Source organism: Acomys russatus, chromosome 4 (genome assembly GCF_903995435.1).
Source record: "Acomys russatus chromosome 4, mAcoRus1.1, whole genome shotgun sequence".
NCBI classification, from domain to species: Eukaryota; Metazoa; Chordata; class Mammalia; order Rodentia; family Muridae; genus Acomys; species Acomys russatus.
This window is the reverse complement of record NC_067140.1, coordinates 36,690,736-36,704,090: the sequence shown is the minus strand read 5'-3', so window position 1 is coordinate 36,704,090 and position 13,355 is coordinate 36,690,736. Positions and strand designations below refer to the sequence as shown.

Here is a 13,355-nt window from a genome sequence, read left to right as displayed (position 1 = left end):
GAGAGTGGGGTGTTGAAGTCTCCCACTATTATTGTGTGGGGATCGATGTGTGCTTTAAGCTTTTTTAGGAGATCTTTTACATATGTGGGTGCCCTTGTATTGGGAGCATAGATGTTCAGAATTGTGATGTCATCTTGGTTGACTTTACCTTTGATGAGTATGAAGTGTCCTTCCTCATCCCTTTTGATTAATTTTGGTTGAAAGTCTATTTTGTTCGATACTAAAATGGCTACACCTGCTTGCTTCTTGTGACCATTTGCTTGGAAAATTTTTTTCCAACCTTTTACCCTGAGGTAATGACTTTCATTATGGGTGAGATGTGTTTCTTGGATGCAGAAGAATGTTGGATCTTGTTTATGTACCCATTCAGTTAGTCTGTGTCTTTTTATTGGAGAATTGAGGCCATTGATGTTGAGAGATATTAATGACCAGTGACTGTTAAGAGTCTTAATTTTGATGTTGTTTCCAGTCGAGCGTTTGTGTAGTTGTGTTTTTGCCATGGGATAGTTATCTATTTCCTGGGTAGTTTTGGTTGTAACTTGACCCTTTGGGATGGAGTTTTCCTTCTAGTACCTTCTGTAAAGCTAGATTTGTGGATAGGTACTGTTTGAATTTGTTTTTGTCCTGGAATATTTTGTTTTCTCCATCAAATGTTTATTGATAATTTTGCTGGGTAAAGTAGTCTGGCCTGGCATCTGTGTTCTCTTAGGGTTTGCAGGATCTCTGTCCAGGCCCTTCTGGCTTTTATGGTCTCTGCTGAGAAGTCGGGTGTAATTCTGATAGGTTTACCATTAAATGTTATTTGGCCCTTTTCCCTTGAAGCTTTTAATATTTTTTCTTTGTTCTGCATGTTTTGTGTTTTGATTATTATGTGGCGGGTAGTTTTTCTTTTCTGGTCAATTCTATTTGGTGTTCTGTAGGCCTCTTGTATGTTTATAGGCATTTCTTTCTTTAGATTGGGGAAATTTTCTTCTATGAAATTGTTGAGAATAGTTTCTGGGCCCTGGAGTCTGATGTCTTCTCTTTCTTCAATGCCTATTATCCTCAAATTTCTTCTTTTCATGATGTCCTTAATTTCTTGGATGCTTTGTGTCAGGAGTTTTCCAGATTTGGCATTTTCTTTAATGGTTGATTCAATATCTGTGATTGTATCTTCTAGACCTGAGATTCATTCTTCCGTCTCTTGGATTCTGTTAGAAAAGCTCACCTCTGTGTTGCTCGCCTTCTTCTCTGAGGTTTGACGTTCTCGTTTTTCTTCTGTCTGTGTGTTTATCATTGAATCCATTTTCATTTTCAGATCTTGAACTGATTTTTTGATTTCTTTCATCTGATTTTTTGTTTATTCCTGAGTTTCTTCCATTGCCTCTATATAGGTCTTCAGAGCTTGAACCGTTTTATTTATTTCTTTCATCTGGTTGTTTGCATTTTCCTGCAATTTTTCCAGTTCCACTCTATGTGCTTCTTTTATGTCTCTTACCTCTTTGTCTATGTCTTCTTGCATTTGATTACGAATTTTATTTGTTTCCTCCATTATCATCCTCATTACTAAGGATTTGAGGTCATTTTCTTGTATTTCCATTGTATTTGAGTTCTCTGGGTTGTTTTCTTTGGGATAGCTGGAAACTGGAGATGCCATGTTGTTTTGGGGTTTTTTGTGTATGCTTTTTCGCTGTCGTTTGTTTTTGCCATCTTTGTTTTTGTTGGGTAGCTTCCAGAGTTGGATGGAGGGAGTCTGATGATAGATTCACTTTTTTTCTCAAGATTTCCCTAGGCTGGGAGCTCAAAGCTTCACTGGTGTGGATGTTAGAGGTTAGCCCTGTTGTTCTGGTCTCTCACAGCCAGTGATCTTCAGCCCCCCTGTGCTGTAGATCCCGCAATTGTTCTGGGTCTCTGAATGAGCGTTAGGTCAGGCCAAGGTATCCACAGCCTTATGTGTTCCCTGCCAAGTCCAGCCAGGAACACTGGGCCCAAACTATGGGCTGAACTCAGCTAGATTCTCAGGGCCTGAACCATCTGCTGAGCTCAGCTAGGGATTCTGGGCCCAAAATGCACACAGGGTCCAGCCAGAATTTTTGGGCTGGGACTATGCAACAAGCTCCGCTAGGGCCTTTTGGCCCAAAGTGCGTGCTGTGGTCAGTTATTGACTCAGGGCCCGAACTGTCCACCAATCTCGGCCAGGAATTCTGGATTCAAACTGCACACTGTGTCCAACCAGAGTCTTAGATCTGGTGGAACTGAGCGCTCTGTCCAGCCTGCGCCACAGCAGAACTGCGGCTGCTCTGAGTTAGCGCCAGTGGTGGAACCAAGTGCTCCGCCCAGACTGTGTCACTGCAGGGGAGCTGCTGCTGAGCTGAGGTCGTGCCTAGGATGGAACTGAGTGCTCCACCAAGCCTGTGCCACAGCAAGAGAACTGCGGCTTCTCTGAGTTAGCACCAATGGTGGAACCAAGTGCTCCGCCCAGACTGTGTCACCGCAGGGGAGCTGCCGCTGAGCTGAGGTGCTGCCTAGTGTGGAGCTGAGTGCTCCACTAAGCCTGCGCCACAGCAGGGGAGCTGTGGCCGAAGCTGAGTTAGTGCCTCGAGCAGAATTGCTTGCTGGGCTGGGCCAGTCCCCGGGTCTGGGGCCGAACTGTCCGCTGAGTCCAGTCTGGGTCCGAAGGCTCCATGTGACCCAAATCCTGCCCCGAGTCCCCTCTCCCGCAGCAACTCTCACCAGCCACCACACCAATCACCTCCACCGGAATGCTATGAGCTGCAAACCTCAGCCACTGCCGCTGGTGCTGCTGGTGCTACTGCCTCTGCCACTGCTGCTCCGATCAGAGAAAATCCATGCTCCTCCCGTGTGCAGGGGCACGCAGGTCCTCCGCACCCTGGTCCCTCCGAACCGTGGAGCACTCCCGCTGCCATGATGTTTGGACCTTGGTGTTCCTGGCTCAGAAATCTGTGCAATTCCCTAAATTGTTCACTTGAGCCTCCAAACGCGGTCCACACTGCTCGCCACCATCTTGGATCCTCCGGACCCTATCTCCTCTACCTAGAAAACAAACAAACATTTTACTCTTACTTATTTGCACATTCATTGGAGCACAAAATTATGGTCATGCTTTTTAGTTAAGTCATTGATTGAAATTATAAATGATTCCACAACAGAAAACTGTATCAAATGAGACCCAATGTGTATTACAACAGATATGCTATTTGTTCATAGGGAAATAAAGGAGCAGTTTTCCTTCAGTGGCTATCTGCACTGTCATGTGGTGTTCTGGTTTAAATTGATAGACTACAAATGAGCACTTTCCAGGCTTTCAGAATTGTAGATCATTAGATTTTAGGCTCAAAAATAATTGCTTTCTGAGAGAGAATTTAGTTTGTCATCCTTTGATTCCATATTTTTATGACAATCTGTTTTCTTTGGTTTAGAATCAAGATAATCTTATTACCTCCATCTTAAATGCCTGTCATTTAATGTTTCTTGATGGGTATAAAAACTACCAAGAAAACAATAAAAAGTGAGTCTAAATTTTGGTGTTTATTGACCTATTCCTTTTTAATTGATAAGAGAGACAAGAATGAGTTCTAAATATTTTTGCAACAAATACAGGACTAAGAAAATAAAGGAGAAAGAAACATATCTGTATATTTTATGTTTTCAAGGACCATATTTTATGTGGAGAATGATGAGCAGTGATTTGCACTATAAAAATAGGAACTATCAATGATCAGCTGAATCCTGGGTTGGTTTTTGAGTCAATTCTTTAAAATCATAAAGGGAACATCTTGACATCATCAAGAAAAGGAACTCCTTCTTAAAGGATTGGGATCACTGATGTCAAAACTAAGCTGCCTGCTCTCTTGCATCATTGTGTTACTCCTTCTTCTCTTTGCCAAAGTCCCAGCCCTCATCCATTCGTACTTGGCATCTAAATTGTGTCAACCTACAAGAAGTAGTTAAGACATTAATTTATATTATCTAAAGCTCTAAAAGGACTAACTGAATATAACCAAACAGGAAATAGTGGTTGACTCCTTTGTAATGGCATACCTTCCTGTGTTGTAAACTGTAAAGCAGTTGCCTGTATGAGTGGACTGCTTGGTGCAGGAAAGCCTACTTGCAAACAAAAACAGCAGAAGAGTCTTGATACACAAGTGAACAAGGATAATGAGAGGGAGGGAGATTAATGTATGATGAGTTGTTGTCAGTAAAATGTTGAAAAAATCAAATTCTACCATCTGATATACATGTCAGTGTAGACATTCCTGACTAATTGCCTTAAGATTATGCGAGCAAACATCTATGTTGCATTAAATAGATGCATCTTATATTAGGGCTCCTATCAAAGTTTTCAGTCTAATGAATATTTTTTTAGGTTGAATTTTTAAAAAGGTACCATTGTGTAACATTGTGATATTTATTATTTATTATAGTATAATATAATAATATATTTGTTTTTATATATTATATATATAATAATTGTATAATAAATATTTTTTTATTTATTTATATTTTAATAATTTATTCAGATTACAACTCAAGTTGTTATCTCATCACCTGTATCCTCCCATTCCTCCCTTCATCCCGTTTTCACCCTATTCTGCCCCCCATGTCTAACCCATCCCCAGAAAAATTTTCAAAAGTGTCAATATAGTCAGTCACAAAGCAAGCCTCAACAGATACAAGAAAATTGAAATAATCCCTTGTATTTTATCAAACCATGATGGATTAAAGCTGGACTCGAATAAAAATAGAAAAAACAAAAAGTCAATACAGAAATGGAAACTGAACAATTCTCTCCTCAATGACAACTGGGTCAAGGATGAAATAAACAATGAAAGTAAAGACTTTCTAAAATTCAATGAAAATGAAGTAACAACATGCAAAATCTATGGGACATATTTAAAGTAGCTCCAAGAGGAAAGTCCATAGCACTAAGTGCCTTCATAAAGATATTGGAGACAACTATACGAACAACTTAGGGGAACACCTGAAAATCCTAGGGAAAAAAATGAAGCAGATACAACCAAGAGGAGTAGATGGCTAGAACTAATCAAACTCGGGACTGAAATCAATAAATTAGAAACAAAGGAAACAATTCAATGATTAATGAAACCATAAGTTGATTCTTTAAGAAAATCAACAAGATGGGCAAACCCTTAGTAAAACTAACTAAAAGGCAGAGGGAAAGTAATCAAATCAAGAAAATCAGAAGATATAGACAATTATCCTTGATAAATTCCACTTATCAAAGTTGAATCAAGCTCAGGTAAACAAATAAAATACTCCTATATACCCTAAGAAAATAGATGTAATCATCAAAAGCCTCCCAACCAAAATAAGCCCAGGGCCATATAGATTCAGTGCAAAATTCTACTAGACTTTCAAAGAATAGCCAATACCAACACTCCTCAAAGTATTCCACAAAATAGATAGAAGGAACATTACCAATCATTCTATGAAACCACAAACACCTTGATACCTATACCACACAAAGATCCAAAACAGGGAAGAGGATTTTAGACCAATTTCCTTCATGAACATTGATGTGGTGGGTCTGGGCCCTAGGGTCCTCCTCAAACTATGACACCAGTCAAGGAAAATATAGGCAGTAAACTTCAAACCCCTACCCAGACTAGCCGATGGACAGGACATTCTCCACCATTAAGTGGAGAAGGAAATCTGACTTTCACACAAACTCTGGTGCCCCATATTTGACCATGTCACTTGGATGGAGATGCCTGGTGGCACTCAGAGGAAGGATAATAGGTCATCAAGAAGAGACTCGATACCCTATGAGCATATACAGGGGGAGGAGGTCTCCCTCAGTCACAGACATAGGGGAGGGGAATGGGGGGGGAAGCGGGAGCGAGGGAGGAATGGGAGAATACAAAGGATGGGCTAACAACTGAGATGTAATTTGAAGAAATTAATTATAAAAAAAGGAAAAAAAACATTGATGCAAAAATATTCAACAAACTACTTGCAAACCAAACTCAAGAACACATCAATAATATTATTCACCATGACCAAGTTGACTTCATCCAAGACATGCAAGGGTTGTATAAAACATGCATATCCATCCACCCTATAAATAAATTAAAAGAAAAAACCATACGATCATCTCCTTAAATGCTGAAAGAGCATGTGAAAACATCCAACACTCATTCATGTTAAAAGTCAAGGAGAGATCAGAGATACAAGGCACAAAGCTAAGCATAGTTAAGAAAATATACAGCAACCCTATATCCAACATCAAACTGATCAGAGTAAAAAGTAAATCAATTCCACTAACAAAAGGGACAAGACAAGGCTGTCCAATCTCTTCATAGTCTTCAATATAGTACTTGAAGGCCAAGATAGAACAATAAGACAATTAAAGGAGATAAATGGATTCAAATTGGAAAGGAAGAAGTTATATGACATATATGCATATGGCAGTATACATAAGTGACCCCCAAAATTCTTCCAAAGTATTCATGCAGCAGATAAACTCTTTTGGCAAAATCAACTAAAAAAAATCAGTAGTCCTCTTTTATACAAAAGTTTAGAAGAAGGAGTAGGAAAGAGAAATGATGTCATAATATTATAAAAGTTTTTAAATTAAAAATTTGAAAAACATAAATTAAATGAGAAATTCTACCATTATAAATAACAAAACGTAATATATTTCAACTCAGAGAACAGTTTTATTTATTCTTTTTCTTTTAAATGTATTTGTTTTATGTGTATGGTTGGTTTGCCAACATGTATATCTGTGCACCAGAGGTATCCTTGGTGGTCAAAGAGGGTGGAGAATCCCCTAGGATTCAAGCTACAAAGTAAAGTTACAAAAAACTGTGAGATATCATGTGGGTCCTGAGAATTGAACCAGAGTACTGTGGAAGACTTTCCAGTACTCTATTGCCTGAGCCATTTACAGGCCTTGACTAAGAACTATTTCTTATATTTCTTCAAACACTCCTTGCTTATTTCTTGTTTCTTTTATGACTAAAGGATTTGATCTCAAATTGTTGTCTTGGACTTCCTTCTATGTTAAAATAAATGATGCTGGCATATTTATACATATATTAAATATAATTTAGAGCTTACTATTATGATAATACAATAATATTTAACTCCTGATATATAACAAAACAACATTTTTTAATTAAAACAACATCTTTTAGACTGGCCTTGTTTAGTCTCTTCACCTCATAGCATAATGCTATTGTGTTTGATGACTATTAGTGTTTGATTTGTTTTCCTCTTTTTTTTTTTTTTTTTTTTTTTTGTAATATTCTTCCTAATGTCTCTTTTCTTGAGGCGTGGTTAGACCACTGAGTCCAATTAAAATATTAATCCATGTTCCACCAGCACTATCATAGGCACACAAAAGGAGCAAAGCATCAATGGAGAAACTTACTTACCCTCCTTAGTGTCATGTAACTTGCTTTGAGTTATGCAGAGGGAAATCTGGCAATGAGTTACTTTACTATTTTAAATTTTATATGTATATGTTTGTGTGCCTGTTTGTCTACATGTGCACCACATGCATGTATGCTCTTTCTGAAGCTTGCAGAGGAAGTTAGATATCCCACAACTGGCAGAGAAATATATTTGATTCTGTACACCTTAATGTACAGTTGGAAGTGGATGCTGGGAATTACCCCTGGGTCATCTGGAAGAGTATCAACTTCATAATTGCTGAGACATCTCTCTAACCTAGGGCCAAGTTAAAGTATTTAGAAATTGTTTCCTTCAGAGAATAGAATGAAACTATTGTAACTTAAAATGTAAAACTTTAGAAGTTAAAGTTTACCTATTTCAAATACTTATCTGATAATATTAAGTAATTAAACAAGGTTTAGAGCTTTTCTTTCTATATTTTAAATTTTTATCTATTTATTAGCCAAGTATTCTCATGGCTTTATGTTTTCCTCTTTTTTATTAGTACTTTGAGAAATTTGCACAACACACTTTTATTATGTTCATGTCTTCACTCCTCCCTTCCAGATGGAGATCTCCTTTTTCTAACCACTAAACTTTGTGCTTTTTTTTTTTTTTTTTTTGGTTAAACCATCCAGTATAGTGGGTGCTGTCTGTGCATATTGAATTCCTTGATGTTAATATAGACAAAGGGAAAGCATGTAAAATGCACAGATACATGCCTGACTTACATCAAATTAAAGTTATTAGATTATTCTTTTCTGGAGAATAGGGTTCTGTTTTGTTTTATTTTGTTTTGTTTCTGCCAGGCCATCCAGTAAGCTAGGTTAACCTTTAATCCGCAACATAGCAGAGGATAACCATTGTGGTTTTTATTGTCCTGCTTATACCTCCCATTTCTATTATTATAGATGTGTTCCATCATGGCCGGTGTTTATGTGCTGCTTGGGATTGAATCCAGGGATCTGCACAAAATAGATAAGTATCCTTCTATCTGAGCTATATCCCCAGTCCTTGAAATAGGTTTTATTAATATTTGTATCTTTAACACAGTCCTTGGCACATGCCCAGTATACAGTAAATAACAAATGGAATGATAGTAATGGGATTCAATCCTTTTGCATTTCTGGATGCTCAACACCATAGACAACTGGATGTTTGCATTGTGACCTCTTTTAATATTTGATTTTACATTAAACTAACTGGAGTTTCATGACATCCCTTACTGTGAATGAAGCAAGGTTTATGCCAAGATATACAATGTCAAAACACTGTTGCTCTTTTCAATTCCAATATTACAGTAGCTTTTCTGACCTGAATTTAAGATGAGCTTCAGTAAAGAACATATCTAAAGAGCTCAAATCTTCCCAATCCATCTGCAAATAGCTTTTATAGTTTTTCAATACTTGAGGTGAGGTAAAGTGCAAATATTTTAGAAAAATGTATGCACTTTCAACACACTGGGAAATATTTGAGAGGCACCTATATCATTGAATGTAAAGGTAAATGCATAAAGCATTCTTCCTTCAGAAGTATGTGTATAGCATAGAAATCAAAATTAGTATCAGTAGGATTTTCAAATCTAGAGGGACTATTATTTTTCTTTTTTTTTCCCATGGGAAAAGTTTTTATTGAGACCCCAGCAACTGCACAAATTACTTCAGGCATTAAGCACCTTTGGCAATTCTGTCTTTCTTGAGTGGTCCCATGAATACTTTTTTCTCCGTGGTACAGAAGCAACTGTGACCAAATTTGGAGGTAGTGTAGATGAACCTCAGGTCAATCTCCAGACTTCTACCTTTGGTCTTCACCAGGAAGAACTTGCAAAAAGTAAACACTTGCTTTTTCAATCCCACCACACAGAATTTATGAATGACAGTCATTGGTCACCTTACTTTAATGGACAAAGCCACCTAGTGGGTTGATGCTCTCGTCAGACAGAAAGAGTAGGTAGATGCATTGTTTCTGATCAGCTTAACATCCTTGATGAAGTAGCTTTGACCAATCTTGTAAATATTCTTGTTAATCTTTGTTTGATGATGGTAGCCTTTCTGGTCAGCTCTACCCACAGAGAAGGCCACCCAGGCAGAGTGGTAGTTTTGAATACAAGCAACTTTTCACAGCCCTCTATGGGTCTTGCTAAGCTGTTTGTTTTGTAAGCCAATGACTGGTAACTCCTTTGTACCCTTTGCTTTTGGTCACCTCTATGACGTCAATCATCTCATCCGAATACCTGGTTCACAGTAACTTGTTGCTCCAGCCTCTCTCCAACCCTGTCCAGCTTCTTAGTCACAGTGCACCATTTGCCTGAACTCCATCTCGTGTGCCTTATTCTGGCACAGAGTAAGCAGATGTATCTGAGTGTGGGCAATTATGCATTCTTACCCATATTGTGCTGCCATTTCTTACAGTATCTGGTAAAGATCTTCTTGGATTTGTGCCAGTTTTTATAGAAATGCGTATACGCTGATCACTGATGTGCTCAGAAAATACTGTCTTCAAGGTAATGATGTCTGGTGTGGTTTCTATGTATGCCACAATGCCCACACCACCACCAGTAACATTGCCACAGTGGTTACAGCCTCCATGACTTCTTTCTTATTCACCTTAGATTCTGGCCTGCCATCATCCTGGACTATATGGGTCATGCCAGCCCTGTTGTCCAGAAAGGCTGTGATGTGAACAGGCTTGGAAGGGTCATCCTTGGTGAAGCTCTTCTCTTTGCCATGATGCCCGTTGTTGCACTACCAAGGCAAGAAGCCTAAGGACCCATGCCTGGGAAAGGAGAATGTGAGATATTTTGACGTCACATGCCTCCGATAGGAGAGGGTTACTTTTCTTAAAGGATTTGGTCCCTGGCTGGCTGGCCATGCTTCCATAAACATGCACAAACTTAAGAGTATATTAGAAGCAAAAAGTATACCCTATGTTTAAAAAGAGATAAAAGGTGGTTGAAAATATAGGGATTAGAAAGACAGAAGATGGGTCTGTGAGGAGTTGGGGTTTATGATAAAAATACATTGAGTAAAATTTTCTAAGAATTAATAAATAATGTAATATAACTGTACATGAAAAAGAGAAGGAAACAAATATAATTAGTTTAGTTATCCCAATAAATTGTCACATGTACAGCTATTACATGGAACTGAATTTCTGCATTCTTTGTTGTAGGACATTATAGTAGTTCATATGTGTCCTTCGCATTCTCCACTTTTAAATTGGTTCACATAGAGAAATCTCATGGATTTCGAAAAAAAAAATAGCAGTTAAAAACACTAACACAAACATTCAAGAAACCCAAAGAAACCCACCATAATACTTAAAATCCATAGAAGTAATCTGTTTGCGACTTATATGCCTATGTGAACTAGATAGTATATATAACTCCACGCAAGTCAGTGTGTTCATATTATCATGTGCAAATCTTTTCATTGGTAATATTTATATTCACTATTGACATCACTTTATGTTGAGAGTTTTAATTTGTAGTGTAACATGAAAGGATATTATTGATGTAAAGCAAAGTGTATATGAGAAACATTGATGCAAGGGTCAACATATAGCTGTTCTAAGTATAGTCATTATTATTTGATGTCAAATCACTGAAGTATTCCTCTGGTCCAAGATAGTCATTATAATATGCCTACTGTTGAAATATTTATACAGCAAATTTAATATCAGGTCATTCCCATAACTGCATAATTAAAAATTTCTCTTTGTAAAGTAATATGAAAGAAACCACATTCTCACTTGTTGTGGAGAATATTTACTTTAAATTTGACCAAATCCAGTTGGGAAAGTGATAATCATGTTGACAGCTGGGGATGTTTGTTTCACAAGGTCTTTAAAGGGAATAGGGGAAAGAAAATGATTAATTCTTTACATTCATTGGGTTGTTTTTTTCTCTTTCATTTTCCTCCTCTTCCTCATTCTCTTGTTTTGTGTCTTTCTCCCTCTTTTCACTTCTATTTATGTCACATTCTCTGTAGTAAAAAAAAAAGTTTGTACAATAATCAGTAGTCTCTAGTGTCAGCCACCATAGGTTTGAATATTATTTCTATTAGTTCATGACTGCATGAGCTTTTCCATCAATGTTATCATTCTCTCAGTCTGAAAACAATTCTAGTGACCATATATACATCACAAGACAAAAGAGACTGCATACACATATTCCAACTGAGCTTAGAACAGCTCCATCTCCAGTATGTGCTCAGCATGCGTGAGACTGTAATATCATTGCCATGGCTTACGTTGTACAACTTAAAAAACTTGTGTTACTCTACTCATTTCAGAAAGGTCTATAACCAATTATAGATTGTACATATGTTCAAAATACATAAGATCATCTTATTTACAAAGCTTCTTAAGACACATTAGTGTAAAATGAACACAATTAAAAATACCGCTTACATTCACCAATTATCCCATTAGAGACTCCCTAAGAATATAGAGGGAGAAGATGAATATCTCATAACAAAAACAATCTCCATTTTTAATTCTGAAAAACAAACATCAAATATAGAGATATTGCATTTAATTGTACAGAGTTCTTTGCAAATATATGTGAAAAAGTTAATCATGCTTACAAATGTGACTTTTGTAAATATTAATAATCTGGTGATAAAGGTAATTAAAATTATTAAAAGCCAAAATTAAATGTGAAGGAAATAAGTATACTTTGCCAGCTCATTTTTATGTATGAAAGATGTGTTGTTACAGAAAATTAGAAACTGAAGTTGATAACCAGGCCAACATAAATGAACACAATATAGAAAAAGATGCTCAAAAATCCAACACATTAATGAATTCATAATACAATTACAAATAAAATACTGGTTATGTATATGTGAGGGTAATTTTGCATGACTTGACTACATTTTTAAATTTTATATGTGGATAACAAAGGTTTTCATTGCAGCTTCTTTCATAGTTCTCATGAATATATGAGTGGGCTGCAATATGTTGACATGCATACATAGAGAGGAAATCAACAAGGAACGTGTTTTAAGACATAAATAGCAAGAAATGTGACTTCTTTAGACTGAATAAATCCACTTTTGCCCCTTTATTTTACAAAACTAAAATAATCATAAAGTACTCAATTAAATTATTAAAATGTACATGATACTGTTGTTGAAAGAAGTTGGAATGGCGTGTATCCCTAAGCATATAATGTTTATGGCAACCTATGTGTGTGATGTTTTTAAAACAATTTGGAAATAAGTGATTTTTCTGTTACCACAGGTTTTCTTCTTGTGTCTCAGTTCCCAAAATAATGATCTGAAACTTTATTATTTATGAATAAATGTCTAGTCCATAAGCTTTGGCTCATTCCCTGATTAGTCCATAATTTATATTACATATTTATTCTATTCTACGTGTGCTACATGGCTTGTTACCCCTCTTCAGTTTATATATGTCCATATTCCTCAGAGTTCAGGCCAAATCTCTCACCTTTCTTTCTATCCCAGAGTTCATCTCTTTCTGCCAGAACTCCTCCCTCTCCTATTTCCTGCCTCACTGCACAAGAGATTTTTCTCTATACATTTTATTGAAAAAACAAAAACAAAAATAAGGTAATACATTTTTATTATTGAAAATAGTCTTCTCTCTATTTTCAATCTGTATGTCTGTCCAATCTTCCCAGTTCCCTCAAACCTCCCCTTTATCTCAGAGTCACTCCCTCTTTTTTTTTCCTCTTCAGAAAAGACCAGAACTACGAGAAACAACAAACAATCAGGACAAAACAAGATATAATAAGACAGGGAAAAAAGCCTTCATCCCAAGTTGAACAAGGCAAGCCCAAGGAGGAAAAAGGTCCCCAAAGCAGTCAAAAGAGATATTGACATACCTGCTCCAACTGTTGCTGTCCCACAAATCCATCAAGCTAAGAGCCATAACATATATACAGAGGACCTTGTGCAAATCCATGCAAG

General features: G+C 37.0%; 1 pseudogene; it reads right to left on the bottom strand.

The window, feature by feature from the left end:
* Window positions 1-9,086: 9,086 nt before the first annotated feature.
* The window catches only part of LOC127188401 (60S ribosomal protein L3-like), a 10,198-nt pseudogene continuing 5,929 nt past the window's right edge, over window positions 9,087-13,355 (bottom strand).